Below are 15,565 nucleotides of genomic sequence, written 5' to 3'. Positions count from 1 at the left end.
TAGATCTTCCTGGAGAGCAGTAGCACTAGTCTTAAAGAAAACATTTTATGTTTGTATATGTAATTCAAGAATATCAAAGGAATCTATAATCTAAATTTTGATGTATTTCACTGGGACAAAATTAATAAATTAATAAGAACATTTGCTTGCCAAATATAATCAGATATCTTAGTTAGGGATAGAACTGGTGAATTAGTATGGAAGGGAACTATTTCTCTTATTTTCTTCAAACCAATATTTATAAAATATTCGCAGGATATTATTGGAAAAAAAATGTTCTGGTTCAGTAGAATGCCTCTCTATGCTGATTTTCCTGTTGAGCTGGGACATTGGTAATCTATACTAATGAGTACAAGAGCCATTGCAGATTACAGTATTTTGGGAATTAGCAACTAAGCAAAACACACAAATTAAAGAATCAAGGGCATCATAAAATGTACTGTATCATAAAATCTACTTGTTCATTTATTTTGACAAGTGTAGTTTAATTTAAATTATTTATGGTACTGTGTACTCCACAAGTAACTGTAACGTAGTGCATTTTGTTAAAAATAATGAAGTTGAAGCTATATGAGCTTTTAGATATCATTGTGCTAAAAGATTAGAGCAATCAATCCATTTTTTCTTTACCATTTCTACAGACTTTTCTACACACAAATTCATAGTATTCATAGTATTTTCTTTTCCTATTCAGCCACCTGAGTCCACTGTATATCTTGGCAATTATTTTATTACTTATACTTTAATTAGTGAATTCTTTGGGAATGAAGTTTTTCACAAAATAATCCATGTTAAAATAAATGAAATCTCCCACTAATCTAGTGATTTGTTGTAGGTGTTCACTATTCCACTAAGTTACATTCTTCCTGTTAAAGTTTACAAATTGTAGTTCCATATGACAAAAATATCTCTTTGCATGTACTCTTTTTGTAAAGTGTAGTGTGATAGTAAGGACACTGCTTTGGCATTAGATAAACCTGAATTCAACTCTTGGCCTCATTCATGCTATTTAACCTATCTCTCAGCTGTAAATGGATTAATTCTTTCTAAGTGATAACGGTTTTGTGAACTAGATAAAAACTGAATTATCTAGTACAGCGCCTGGTATTTAATAGTCTCTCACTAAGTTGTGGTTGTCATTATATTAACTAGTGTTAACCTCTGAAAATTTGTGAAATTGGTAACATTGGTCTTCAAAATCAGCTTTCTCTTTCTACACTTTTGTATGTTGTTTTCTTTCAGGACAGTGATTCAGTTCTCTGTCTACAGCATACACACACACACAGTATTGTCTACTATGGCCTTCCAGAATACCAGAAAAATATTTAACATTCACCACACCTGTCTCAATCTCTTTTTCTTGAGGACTCTGAACTTTCGGGAATTAACACTCAAAAAGTGCGGTGCTTAAAACTTTACCTGTTTAGCTTCCTTTAGAACTGAGACCTTCATATTAGTTAATTTTTAATTATATTATTACTCCATCCATTGCATCCTTTCTACCTCTACACTTATAAGGCCCAGTAGTTCTGGTATTGAAGAATTATATCATTTGAGCACATACATTTGCTGTGAAGTTATTATCAAATAAGACTATGTTCCATGTAAAAGGCAACACAATCTTCTTTGGAAAAAATAAGAAATTGATGTTACTATATGCTTAGCAGCAATTACATTCATTTAAAAAATATTCCTTATATGTTGGGTAGAGTTTTTGCTTAAGTTTTACTTATTAATTCGTGGCACCATTTTCAACTTAATTTCAAAAGTGCACATCTTAAACACTATTAAAAGATTCTAGGCTGGGCATGGTGGCTCATGCCTTTAATCTCAGTACTTTGGGAGGCCGAAGTGGGAGGATCACTTGAGCCCAGGTGTTCGAGACAAGCCTGGGCAACAGGGTGAGACTCTGTCTCTGCAAAAAACAAAAAAGTTAGTCAGGTGGAGTGGCAATGCCTGTAATCCCAGCTACTGTGGAGGCTTACCTGAGCCCAGGAAATTGAGGCTGAAGTGAGCTGTGATCATGCCACTGCACTCCAGCCCAGGCAACAGAGCGAGGCCCTGTCTTTATTTTCTTTTCACATACTTGTTTTTTGTTTGAGGTATGTTATAAATACCTTTTCAGATGAAAGATTTAGATAGTCATGAAGTTATTACTAAGAACCAAAATGACAAAACTTTATTAAAAATGTAACAATCATCCATTTTATTCCTCCCCTATTGAAACGCTTAAAGCATATAAATGGTCTATGCTTTAGAGAATCCTTCAGAATTACACATATGTCAAGAAATCTAATTTGTATGCATCAGCTTTCATTCCTGTGTTTGTGTTGGCTTTAAGTAGCAGCACAGCTTTTAATTGTGAGGTTTTAAGTTCTGCAATTAAAATGTACCCTTTTTACTAGGAGGGTTGAGTGATAGTTTTTGATTTACTTTAGACAGTTTAGACAAATTATATTTAAAAGAACATAAAGATGCACAGAGCATTTCCTGATTCAGAGAAGGTCAAAGTGTCTTAGTTGCATTTTTTGAAAGTTTTACCTTGAATAACTAATGATTCTTCTTACTGTATCGACTAAACTTCTCTAAAGACATACAAGCAGGATGTCAAACTGCTTTAAAACATCAACTTCTTTGAAATCAATGACCAAATGACCTTGAACAGAATAGGGAACATGATATTTTACATCTCACGATGTTATATTAAAATTACTTCTATGAAGGATGCAGAAATAGATTACATTAGTGCCTCCAAAGATGCTTATATTTCTCTTTTTATTAGTTATGTGTTTATAAAAATAATGAAAATTCTTTGCAAACTACTAGAAAATTTGTTTAGAGCTTTGACCATAGCAAAAGTGTAGCAGAAATTCTGCAGACAGATGTTTAATTCGATCAAGGGAGACCATAAAATGGATAATCCTGGTCAATAATGAAAGTTGAGGTCACAGAAACAGGTTTGTGGAATAATGACAACAAAAAAATCTCATGGAGACCTTTGAGAAGAAGCACAGTAAAGAGGCATTACAAATATGAAATAGAATTTAAATTAATTCCAAAAATTCTGGGGATATCTGTGTAAGCCAGAAAGAAAAGCATTTCAAAGACACAGAAATATAAAAGAAAGCAATTTAAGATCTGCTTGGTGTAAGTGGGTATGGTGAAGACGTTGGTCCAGGTTGGGCGGTGATGTCAAGGAGAGAGTAATGGTCAGATCACAAAATCTTATGTGTAAGGATATTAAGCAGGGGAGATGTATAATTCAAGTTGTAATTCTAGATTAAATAAATTACTCCGACTACATTATTTGATAAGGTTGACATTAACATCAGGAAAAGTAATCAAGAGACAACTGTAATCATAGAGGCTGGAAATAATGAGGACTTTTTAGACTTAATTTACCCAGGCAGTGTCAGTTGGACATAGAAAATTTGGTAAATCCAAGAAATATTTGGGATTTTGAAGTGAGAGATATTGCTAAATTATTTGGATAGGAGTAAAAATTGGCATTTGGATTAATTTTTTAAAATATTTTTACTGTATCTGTCAATTTTTAGGAAATCAATTACCAAAAGTTGATATTAACATCGATGTGATGTAGTGACCAAAGATACATTAATAGATTTCTATTTCTAGAAATATGTCTCAGCAAAGGCATAATAGCTTAAAATAAAAACTTAATTTGTTTTTTGGAATTAAAGCAAAATAAAAATTTACTTGGACCAATCTTAAACCACACACTCTGTTTTCTCTCTGAGTTTGGAAAGATTTATGAAGTTGCCCAATTGTTAATGGCAAATAACAGCTGCTATTTTTACATATTGAGGATTTTTTTTTTTTTTTTTTTTTTTGCAATCTGTGATAAATACTGGCAGAACGTTATAAAATGACAGGGGCAAGGGAAGTGCGAATGAACTGGCAAACACAAGCTTCCACTATTTATTTTAATCTCACTGAAACTACAGTACTGAACTATAAATATATTAGCAAATAATGTTATTGGCATATTTTTGTGTTGGATATAAACATGCCATGTTGGATTTGTTTTTGGACATAAACCTACCATTTTAATAGACAGTTGTTAATATAGCACAAATATTACTTGTGCTGATATGAGGATGCTGATTTAACTTGTTCATTCTGTTCTGCAAAAGCAGGAACTGCCTTGGGCAAAACTGCAAAGTGCCAGAAGTTCCTCTCTTGGGCTTTTCTTCTCATTCCTGGAACCCACCTATGCCCCGGAGTTGAAGCACTGTCCCTATTTACTTCCCTTGTGTGCAAGAAGCCTATGATGGTGTTCTTACCATTATTACCTATATTGTAATATAAACTCATCTCTATTTTATAATTTTTAGATTCATAATCGGTTGATGAAAGAAATTAACTAATTGTGGTATGTTAATGAAAAAGTCATGACATTTTGGAAGAACTCCATCACTTTGGATCTAATTTAAATAAATCACACTCTCCATGGAGATCTTAGACTGCATAGAGAAGTAGAGTGATACCATGATAAGTTAGTGAAAAATATTTCACGATAGGTAGGCCTAAAGTAGACTAATAGTATTGTGATATAATGATGAGCTTTGAGAAATCTGTTCAGGAAATTCTTCATAATATGTAACACTGCTTAGATTTAAATAATTTGATTTTGATTAGAATGACATTAACAAGTACTGATATGTAACAGGTACTTAATGTCTGAATTTTTGTACTTAAGTCTTTGTGCTTAGGGTACTTATCAGTGGCTGACTGCCTATAAGGCAAAAACATTTAAAAATAGAATACAATTTTTTCTAGTTAAAAATAATGGAAAAAAAAGAAATTGTCAGCTTATGTTCTCTCACATTCTAAGTTAATTTTGTGACAAGTTCCATTTTCCCAGGGTGTAACATTAATGCCACATATCAAAAGGAAACTGTATAATTCTGTGCTGTGATTGTCGAATGGCTCATGGAAACTACTTAAGTCTGAGCAAAACACTCTTGATTTGTATAGCTAAACACCTGGTCAATTTAAAATAATCTAGAACGACATTTCTTCAAATAGCCTCACATTTTAATAAATGAAAGATTTGAAGAATATATCTCTGTAGGAAATTGTCCTTAATTATCTTTTGATGAAAAATTCCACAAAGAAAATAATACAAAAATTATAAAGAATTTGGCCAGGTACAGTGGCTCACGCCTATAATCCCAGCACTTTGGGAGACTGAGGTGGGCGGATCACCTAAGGTCGGGAGTTCGAGACTAGCCTGACCAACATGGAGAAACCCCATCTCTACTAAAAATACAAAATTAGCCGGGCATGGTGGCATAAGCCTGTAATCCCAGCTACTCGGGAGGCTAAGGCAGGAGAATCCTTTGAACCCGGGAGGTAGAGGTTGCAGTGATATGAGATCGTGCCACTCACTGCACTCCAGCCTGGGCAACAGAGCTAGATTCCATCTCAAAAAAAAAGAATTCAAATGAATATTATTATCACATTTCTTTCTCCAAGCAAATATAAAAGCTATGCTTTGTATCACTGTTAAAATAAAACCTCCTCCTAATTATTGCTAAAATAATTGTCTAATTAAAATACTAAGCATTTTCAGAAGACTCTAACGGTAAACCAGGGGATTCAGTGCATTTCAATTCTATATTTCTGACATTTACAAGGATGACAGACAATGCAAAAATAAAATGTTATGTGTTTTCCTCAAAAAACAAACCACACCTGGTGGGTTTAATTTTATTCCTACCAGCCGTGACAGCAGGCTTTTTAAATATTGAAAGTGTGAATTAAAGCTTCTGCAAAACAGTTGCCATATAAATTTCCTTAACCACTATTAATTACATATGAAATATCGAAAAATTGTTCTGGCTTAGCTGGGTTCATTTTTAAACATAATGGGAATAGAAAATGTTGACTCTTTTGAGGCAACCAAAACCTCCCAGAGAATGTAGTTGAGTGTTTGCGTCTCATAGATTTTGGTGGTTGTCCTCAAAACCATCAAGAAAGTAGCCATCAAGATTCCCTCCTTGTTTTCTAGTCATGTCCTGGTACTTTGATGATAATTGTATACAAATGTATAAACCTTTGTAAGGTTTATAAGAGTCAAACCCTTATTGACTCTTTACAGTCTAGCTATCTGATGATAAAACTTTCTCTGAAATTAAAAATATTCTATGCCCCGTTTGGTTCAGTGGCTACTGACATGTGATTATTGAGCACTTGAAATGTGGCAAGTATAATTGAAGAGCTAAATTTTAAAATTTAGTTAATTTTAATTTAAATAGACACATGTAGCTATTGGCTACTGTATTGCATAGTGAAGATCCATAACATGAAGGGTACAATACTGTGTTCTGTGTTCCAGAGAAGACAAAGCAAACAAACGTGAAATACTTCTCATATGGTAGGTAAGATAAGATATAAATATGTAGGTAAATAATTAATAATACAAGTCAGGATGTTGAAAAGATTTTAGATAGACTAAACCCCTTGAAAGAACATATTGAAGCAAAAAATGGGGAAAGATCAATTCTAGTTTATGATGGAAGAGAAAGGTTTATGGAAACAGAAATGTAGACAAACTTTGACTAGTACCTTAACAGGTGGAGCTAATGGCATTCCAGAGGGTGGGAACTTTGTGAGCAAATGCAGCGCTTTGGCAAGAAGAGGTCCAATCATGTAGTTAATGAGTAATAAGATTTAGCTAGAGGGTCAAGAAAGAAGAGCCTTGAATATTGGCTAGGGCCTAAATACGGTAAGCAAAGAAGTCTTAAATATTTAGTGGACATAAGAGAATCAATATCTAAAGATGTAGGGAGGTGAAATAGGAGGTTATAAAGTGGCCCAGGAGACAGGTTTGATGCCAGAATCACACTGGTCACAGTGGTAAGAGAAGGAAGATGATGGGGAGGAATGTCTTGGGTGCATTCTCCCATAGCTGCTGTCTCCTATAGTAGCATGTATTATGTATTTCTTCTCTGAGACAAGGTCTCACCCTGTTGCCGAGGCTGGAGTCCAGTAGTACGATCATGGCTCACTGCAACCCTGACTTCTTGGGCTCAAGCAATTCTCCTGCCTTAGCCTCCCAAGTACCTACAAGTGCATGCCACCATGGCCAGCTACGTTTTAAATTTATTGTAGAGTTAGAGTCTTGCTATGTTGCCCAGGTTGGTCTCTAACTCCTGGGCTCAAGCAATTCTCCCACTTTGGCCTCTCGAAGTGCTGGGATTAACTATGTGAGCCACTACACCCAGCTTTGTAGCATATATTTTTAAAGGGGAAATAAAAAGCCAATCTGTTCCTCCTGTACACCTGTAGCCTTCTCAGCATAGTACCTAATTATATTTCATAGTGGTTTATTTTCAAATACCCAGTCCTAGGCACAAACACATGACAAGATGTCTAAGAATCTAGCAAGATCCAATGCCTTAAGGCTTGATTTTAAAGAGAGGAAAGAGAAGGTGCTGAGATATGAGCCCGTTTTCATCGCTAGATTACGTTGATAGTGAATAGATGGGAGGAATAGAAGGGAAATACAAACTTACTATTTCTTTGTGAGCTGATTTAAGCCTGATTCCATGTTTATAAATTGTGAGAAAACTTAAAGCTTTTTCCACGAAATAAATGTCTAATAGGGTCATGATTTTTTTCTTCGTAATTTGCTTTCGAAAGAGAAAGTTAGAAAATTTAAGTAGAGACTTCAAAATATAAGGGTAAGTTGTCTATGTGAGGAATATTTATTCATATATGTAGTAGTTACAATTGTTAAGCTTGAGAAATTTGCAAATTTACAATCATGGGCAAATGCTTGAACTTGGTCGCATATAAACAAGAATATACTTCGGTTTAAAATTTGTAAATATAAGTTTTAAAATGTTCAAATAAAGAAGTGAAAGTTCCAATTCTTTAGTAACTATCCTAGTTAAACGCATCAAAAAATACACATGAACAGTTTACTTGTAAAATGTTATCATACTGTTAAAGAGGGTGTTTGTTAAGAATCTAGTTGTGTAATGAAGTTGCTAAACAGGATGTTAAAGCACTACCAGGAATCTTACACATCTTCAGCATATCAGAAATCATGCAAATGTTGGGCTCAAAGTTTCAGTTTGTTCAAAAATGCTTTCAGATATTAAATTGGTATCTTGTTCCCATAAATACTTTTTATTGATGTGCCTTTGTTTTAGGAACATTTCAAAATAGGACTTAAGAGATTAACCTTAATACGTTCATACACTTTGAAAAGTTATTTTACCCACAAGTTATTATGAGAAACATTTTGTATATAATGAGAAAAGTTTATTTTCTATAAATGCTGGGTAAATGTTGGAAGCAGAAGGACTTTGTTTTTGCCAACTGTTTGCTTAAACCTACACAATTAAATCACAATTATTACTGCTTCTCTGAACAGTTTCTAAATTTTTGGTTCACATATCCCTTGGTCTGTAGATGTGTATGTGTGAGCTTTTAATACAACCAAACTTTTAGCATGTCTATAATCGCTACAGTCGTTTTGCATTTTGAGTGTGTTTGTCTCATACTCTGAAAACAATGGTATATTTTTTATTGCAAATTAATTTTGTTTTCATTATTCACAAAAGCCTGCAACTCTTTTAGTAATTAGATCTTCTTTGTTTTGATTTAAACATATCCTCTTACTAAAATTGTTTATATTCTTCAGTTTATATTAATATAAAGAATAAAATTTTTGTTTTATTTTGTTTTCCCTGGATGGAAGATTTACACATACTTGCCACGTTTTCTGGTTGCTCTCTGTTTCTGTTAGCTTTCATCTTCAAGCTGAAATTTTTCTAATTCTTTGTCTTTCTTTCAGTAATTTAATTCCACCAGAACAGATTAAATATGCTTTATTTATATTAGCATATAAATTAATAATGATTCAAACAATTATTTAACAAATAATAGAAAAAAGTATTAAATGGATTCACAAACCCAGTTGGCCACTGCTTGTGACTCAGATGCTGATAGCCCTATTTCTCAAAGTTATTTTTTCTCTCATGTTTCTAGGCTAAATTTAAATCGATCCTGGAATATAAGAAAAATAAAGGATGGTGAATATTTGCTAAAAAAGCAGACAATCTGAAAGGATTAAAATGCTTTAATCAGACAGGAGAAAAAAAAGGCTCTGGCCACTTGATTAGGGCTGATTTCCACCATCTGCTTATACTTACTGAGGATCTAGCCCTGACTGAACACTAATTTGTGCACTTCCTAGAAATTGAAATCTCTCAGCAAGCAAATTAACAAGAGCAGGGATTCAGCAATAATGGAGCTCCTCGGCTTTTGTTTCTCTCTGACAGATGGACAGGGTGCGCTCAAATTGAATTCAGCTTTAATTGCATTGTGCCATTTAAAATTTTATCTGCTCCACAGATTTTGTTTACAGGTTTCAGGATTCCAAACCTTTGGAAGTTTTTTTTTTTTTTTTCAGTACTGGGCAAGATAAAGAACATTGTAATTCTGTGTGACTGGAAGGTGTTCATTACAACTCCTTACCCTGAAGGGTGGCACGTTAAGAAAAGGAATTATGTTTTAAAGTCTGGGGCAAATGGGAAACAATTCAGACTTTGCATATGTTCAAATATTAGCAGCTCATAAATAAAAGTAACCAGAAATGCTCTGTATTTCATGTCTAAATAAGAAAGTAATTTGCCTTGTTTCAGTTAATGCGTTTCAAACTTTGCCCATCAGTGTATCACTTGGAACTGCGAACTCCTGAATTCTAGAGATAAACTTTTTTGTAAATGAATCATGATATTCTAAAATTACTTTTAGTTTCTGCTTGATTGACAGTCTTCAGATAGAACTGACTTATATGAACTGTTCTTTTGAGCAGAGGTATAAAATACTAAATCATTTAGGCATGTCCTAAACATTCCTGTGAATCTAACGCTGAAGATGCATTTGTTGCAAAATTGCTTGTCAATCTACAAGCATTTCCTCATAAATCTATGGCTTAGTAGGTACTAAACTCTGACATTTCTGGTGGCAAACAGAGATCCTGAGAGCTTGAATATACCATCATAAGATTTGATTTGCACCCTATTTATGTGAAGATTGAAGACTTTCAGCTATTGAGCACCTTTCCAGGAAGGACTGAATTTGCTTCACATAAGGCAAATAGTTCAGCCTTAGGAACTTAGGGATGGAGGACTTCAAGGGAAAAGAGTGGATTCTCCAAAGTCTAGAAAACACTGCTGTGTGCTTGTCTGTAAGTTACATGTGTATAATGCACACTGTAAAGGCTTCTGAAATATTTTATTTACTTTAAAATACATAGTTGCTATTTGTTTATATTGTTTTATTCCATAATTTCCTTCCATTTAAGACTAATTTGTTCACAGGATATTAGCAATGTGCAATGTCTCCTCGGATATGGCAGACTATTTTTTTTTTATTGTTGCAGAGATTTTTTTTCAAAGGGACTTTCTAAATTATTAATAATAATTAAAATGATCAAAGAGCGATATCTGAGGGCTTCAAATTAGCCGCTGAATCCTATTAAAATACCATGTAGATGTTTGGATAGAGCAATTTCATCCTAGAAAACAGGCTTACATTTTATCATAATGAGTCATCTTAATATTTTTCAGAGGTCTCAGCTAAATGAGGATTTGAAATACTGGTTAAGTAATCAAGTGTAGGTGTTGTAGAGAACATCTTAGTTTTATGAACTTTAGGAAAATCTCTCCTGATAATTCTTCATATGCTGTACCTACTTTCTTTATAGGCAGTCGGGAGAGAAAGTGTCTGTTGTAAAAGAGCAAATGTTATCACTACACTTAAAAATCTAGAAAGAAGTTCATCTAAAATTTTTGGCTTTTGATGTTTTATAAACAGGGCTTCACTGAGCGGTAGAGAGTGCTGATCTAAAAACTATACTTGCTCCCCAAACTCTTGTGTTTTCCCTTGTGTTTGTCAAATTGTGTTTATTTTATTCTTTTTAGTGCTCCGGCTATTAGATTTCTCAGCTTTCTATTCCCCTTTGCTTCTTTGCAACGATTGGAAGCTTCTGTGCCTTATTTTAGTTCCTTTCTCAGATGTTGTTCTTAGAAAGAATTAAATTTGTATATAATCACAGTGTTTGAGAGCTGAATGGAACCTTAGAGATAGTCTTGTCCAACTTTCACTTTTTATAAATGAGGAAACTGAGGCCTGGAGAGTTCAAGCAACTCACTTGAGGCTAGCCTGTGTGTCAGCGGAAAGGCCAAAATTAAGACCCAGACTCATGAATCTCGTCAGAGAGAAATTTCTGGAAATACCAATGAGTTCACTCCCCACCCCACGTAACTCCTAGTGCAGTATTCATTCTAAACATAAATAGAAAAAGTATCCATAAACTGATCACTAATAAAATAGAATAGAGTGTACACACATATAAGACACATGAACAATCAAGATTTTTTCCATCCGAAAATGGAGATATAATGATTCGTCATTGCCAGTAGTCATAATGCCTGCTGCATTTATAACTCAGACCCATGTTTTTTCCTTTTGGCTCTTCCAAAATACATTCTGTACCTAGGCCATAAGCATGCATTTGTAGATTCATAGCTTCAAATTTTGGCAGTTTGCAAAACCACATGGCCAGATTTGGGCCACTTCTACTTAGTTGGGAATTCCATCATAGAAATGCCAATCAGGGTGCCGAATGAACCTAGTGTTCTTTTCTTGCCAACACATACCGGTTGAGAGCCGGTATGTGCTATCTGTCTCGGGTTTATAGTCTGGTACAATAATGTCATTGCCCCATGTGGCAAATGGTGTAAGCTATTGTAAAACTGTTTGTCTATGTGATTAAGACATTGCTGCAGTGTGCAGCACCAGCCAATTACTTTTTTAATTTAATTATAGCAGAAAAAAGAGAATAGCATAATAGAAATTCTTGTCATAGGGAATATGTAAAATGTAAATTGAAGAGCCATGAAAATTTCATGCATTGGCAGCGTGATTTGTTTTTATTTTCAACTTGTTATGAAGACTGCATTTATTCAATGCCGTAAAATAAGACATACCAGCATTTAGTAATTACTTAGTTCTACATCAAAATAATTATATCCTGTATGCACTTGTGATCTCCTTTACTGTATATGAATGTACAAATAAACACTTCTGGGCCTGTATCAGTTTTTACTTTTAGACAGTGTAAATAAAGCTGAATCTTCAACTTTCAAATTAAAACTGATAACCTTGGGCGTTCAAGGCTTTTATAAAGGAAGGGGGGAAACTTTAGCTTCCTCAAAACAGGTTGTGTCTCTGGAATGCTTCTGGGACTAAAGAGATCAATTAAGTGTGTATAAACAAACAGTTGGAAAAAAGCTACTAAAACAACAGAGGAGAGAGCTCTCTATTGGGCTCCAGAGGCCTGGGGGAGCGAAGTTTCATTAACTGGATCTGAAGTCCTATGGCCTTCTATAAACAGGCATTAATTAAAGAATGTAAAAAATAAAGTTTCAGACCTTGCAATATGTTAATGATCATATGATTCAGGGCCTGGGAAGGAGAAGAGCAGCAGAGGTCATAAAATAAGCATGAAGCATTTAATATGAGTGCTTGGCAGGGATTTCTGCAAATTAGTTGGTTATTTGCTGGTCCAAAGCAAATTAAGGTGATTTTGCTTCACTTGCTAATTTTTTATGTGCATGCTTGGCAAAATGTTTTTCACAAATGGATGAAGGTTATTGTTAATGGCATAATGAGAAATATTAACATATTTAAATAAACTCCAAAATTCTGACATACAACACAAGCATGCAGTTTCAACACAGACATTGAAATTCTATTAGGTTCTGAAGATGGTTTTAGATGAAATTATGGAAAATACTGAAGTCATAATGTTTGGGTGTATGAATGCACCTTAAGTACTTCTTCATATGTTTGCATAAGTGTTTTTGAAAAAAAATGATAGGTAATGGATATATATATATGTATGTAACATGTTCTCTTTAAAATCATCTTTCATAGATTTGCTTGATGCTGGAAAGGGGAAAGGTGAAACAGATAAAAGCATATCCGAAGAGTAAGATACTAAATTTAGTCATTTAAGTCTGCTTATGGTGTTTGGAGAGGTGACATTTTTGAAACCCTGGATTTGGAGACACACAGCCTGCTTTCTTTCTTAATTTACTTTTCTATACCTATTTTTATTTTAATTTTGACCAGGCTAAGTTGTTCTGTATTTATATATTTCTACTTGGTTCCCCTTAAACGGTCACATTTCATCTGGGGACTCAAAGTGGAGTTTAAAAATCGGAGCAACTTCTCTGGAAAACTCTTTTGAAATTACAGTGAAACTGTTCTGTCACTTTAATTACCATGAAGTTGCACAGAAGTACTGAATTTGGCAACAGATCCTTATATAGAAGGAGGTGCTGGAGTAGGATGCTGCTATTGACATTGTTCTGTTACAGCAATTTTGGATGGACAAATTGCAGTTGAGAAAATTTCATGACTCGGTAAAATGAGCAATGATGACATCTGTGGATGCGGGTCTGTTCATATCTTTGCAGAGCCTTTAGGGAAATAAATATCTCGGAACATTCGGTGAAGTGAAGCTCACTCAATAAATCAACCTGACACAATAACACTTCTGGCACATGAGCCCTACTTCTCCTCAGCACCACCTACCCCTCTGTGTTCCTGTGCTACCAAATGGTGTCTCCCCATAGGCCTCTAAATCAAATCATAGCACACAAATACAGTGAGAATTTATTGGGAATTGGTTTTGTTCGGCAAAAACATTACTTATTAGATGAACTGAAATGATAATAAATTTTGACCCTTTAAGGACTGAGCCAGTTCAGTCAATGTACTGTTTGATGGAAGGCATCTAGAATTATCTTAAGGGTATCATCTTACCATGAGCTGTTTTAAGTTTTATTGGGATTACTTTTCTAATTTTCAGCTTAATTTTTTTGATCACATCACATGGAATGTACTGTCTGCAAGTACCACGTTTTCTTTTTTAAATCCTTCAGGGTGAAACTGGGACATTTGTTAGGAATATTTAAAGTAATGAGCAAAAGCTAAAGTGCGTGTATATTAAAGCAGCTTTGAATGAACACAAGGTAAGTACAGGGTGGTTCAAAAATTACAATATGCAACTAAAGATTTCTACCATTATTAGTAAAATGATCATACCTGAGTTAAGAAAGTGAGAAAGGAGAATATTATCATTAATAATATTAGAACTCTTGACACATACGAGAGATTATGTTAACTTAGGTGTATTTGGAATTTCTATATGTGAAAAAAAACAAAACAAAGAAATATAATATTAATTTTTCTTACCACGGAGAAATAATAGCTGGTTTCTATTTTTATTATTTCTTTCACTAGAGATAATAGTTAACAAAGAGGATCAATAAGAGAAACCAGTTTCCTAACCCTAAGTGTCCGTAGATGTCCTTGGGAAATAAAATATTTTTCTACAAGGCAAAGTTTACTGGTGAATTTTCTAGTTGAATATGTTTATATGAACTGTCCAGCTTACAAATTAGTACTATATATTACTTGTCTTTTATACAAAGTGTGTGATGTGTCTCTATGTGATTTTCTTCTTTATGAGATTTTCTTTATGTGATTTCCTATCATAGGCCTTATAATTAGTTTGAAATATAATATGTTTTGTTTGCTTACCGGCCAAGTGAGACACTTTTTATCATAAGCATGCCTTGGGAGATGTTGGAAATCTTTCTGGAGGAAGAGTGTGTAACCTTAAATCATTCATTAAACTAAAACATTATGGCATTTCTAATGGGAATTACTAATACTGAAAATTTGGTTAATAGTTTAAAGCTTTGTCACCAGCCAAATTTGTAGAAGTGATAGTATAACATACTATGTGTTATTGAAAAGAAGAAAAGTAAGGTTTTTATAATAGCTATAGGTTTATCTGCTTATAGTTTTGATCTATAAGGAATAATTCCATTAACTATTTTTATCCAACTGCAAGAAATCTGAAGGACCCCTTAATTTTTCTTTAAAGAAACCTTTAAGTTTTAATGATATTCTGGTACAAAAAGAACAAGCACTATTATTCTAACTTCTTTTTCATGAAGAAAATAATAATACCTAAAGAATTGAGGCCATTTTGAAGTCACTTGCAGAATTAGTAAAGTTGAGTGCTATAAAATCCGAAATCTAGAAGAGATTTCTTAAAAGAAGCATGTTCAGCAATACAAGGCATTCCAGAAATAGAGTTGCTTGCTTCTTTCTTAAAGCTCTTGGGAAAACAGAAGTCTACAACCTTGCTTGGAATGTTCATGTCTCATAACGCTCTCTTAGATATATTTTTCGTAAAGATTAGCCCAATTTCTTCTTGCTATACATTATTCATTCTGATAATTATCTATCACCTAAGCACCTACTGCATACCACTTACCACGCCAAGCTATATACCTGCATTTTTTTAATTTGCTCCTTCCAACAATATTGCAGGGAAGATATTATAGTGCTCACATTAGAGATGCAAGGTTAAAATTAGATGAGGTTAAATACTTGATCAAAGTTATATGTCATACAAGTGGCTTGGAAAGTATATTTGGCC

At 33.9% G+C, this 15,565-nt stretch overlaps 1 protein-coding gene across 2 annotated transcripts in view; it reads left to right on the top strand.

The window, feature by feature from the left end:
• The window catches only part of DACH1 (dachshund family transcription factor 1), a 428,688-nt gene that overhangs the window by 55,427 nt on the left and 357,696 nt on the right, over positions 1 to 15,565 (top strand). The gene's annotated exons all lie outside the window — the stretch shown is intronic.

Source organism: Gorilla gorilla, chromosome 14, assembly GCF_029281585.2.
Source record: "Gorilla gorilla gorilla isolate KB3781 chromosome 14, NHGRI_mGorGor1-v2.1_pri, whole genome shotgun sequence".
In the NCBI taxonomy this organism is placed as follows: domain Eukaryota; kingdom Metazoa; phylum Chordata; class Mammalia; order Primates; family Hominidae; genus Gorilla; species Gorilla gorilla.
The sequence above is the reverse complement of the archived record's forward strand: the minus strand, read 5'-3'. Positions and strand labels throughout refer to the sequence as shown.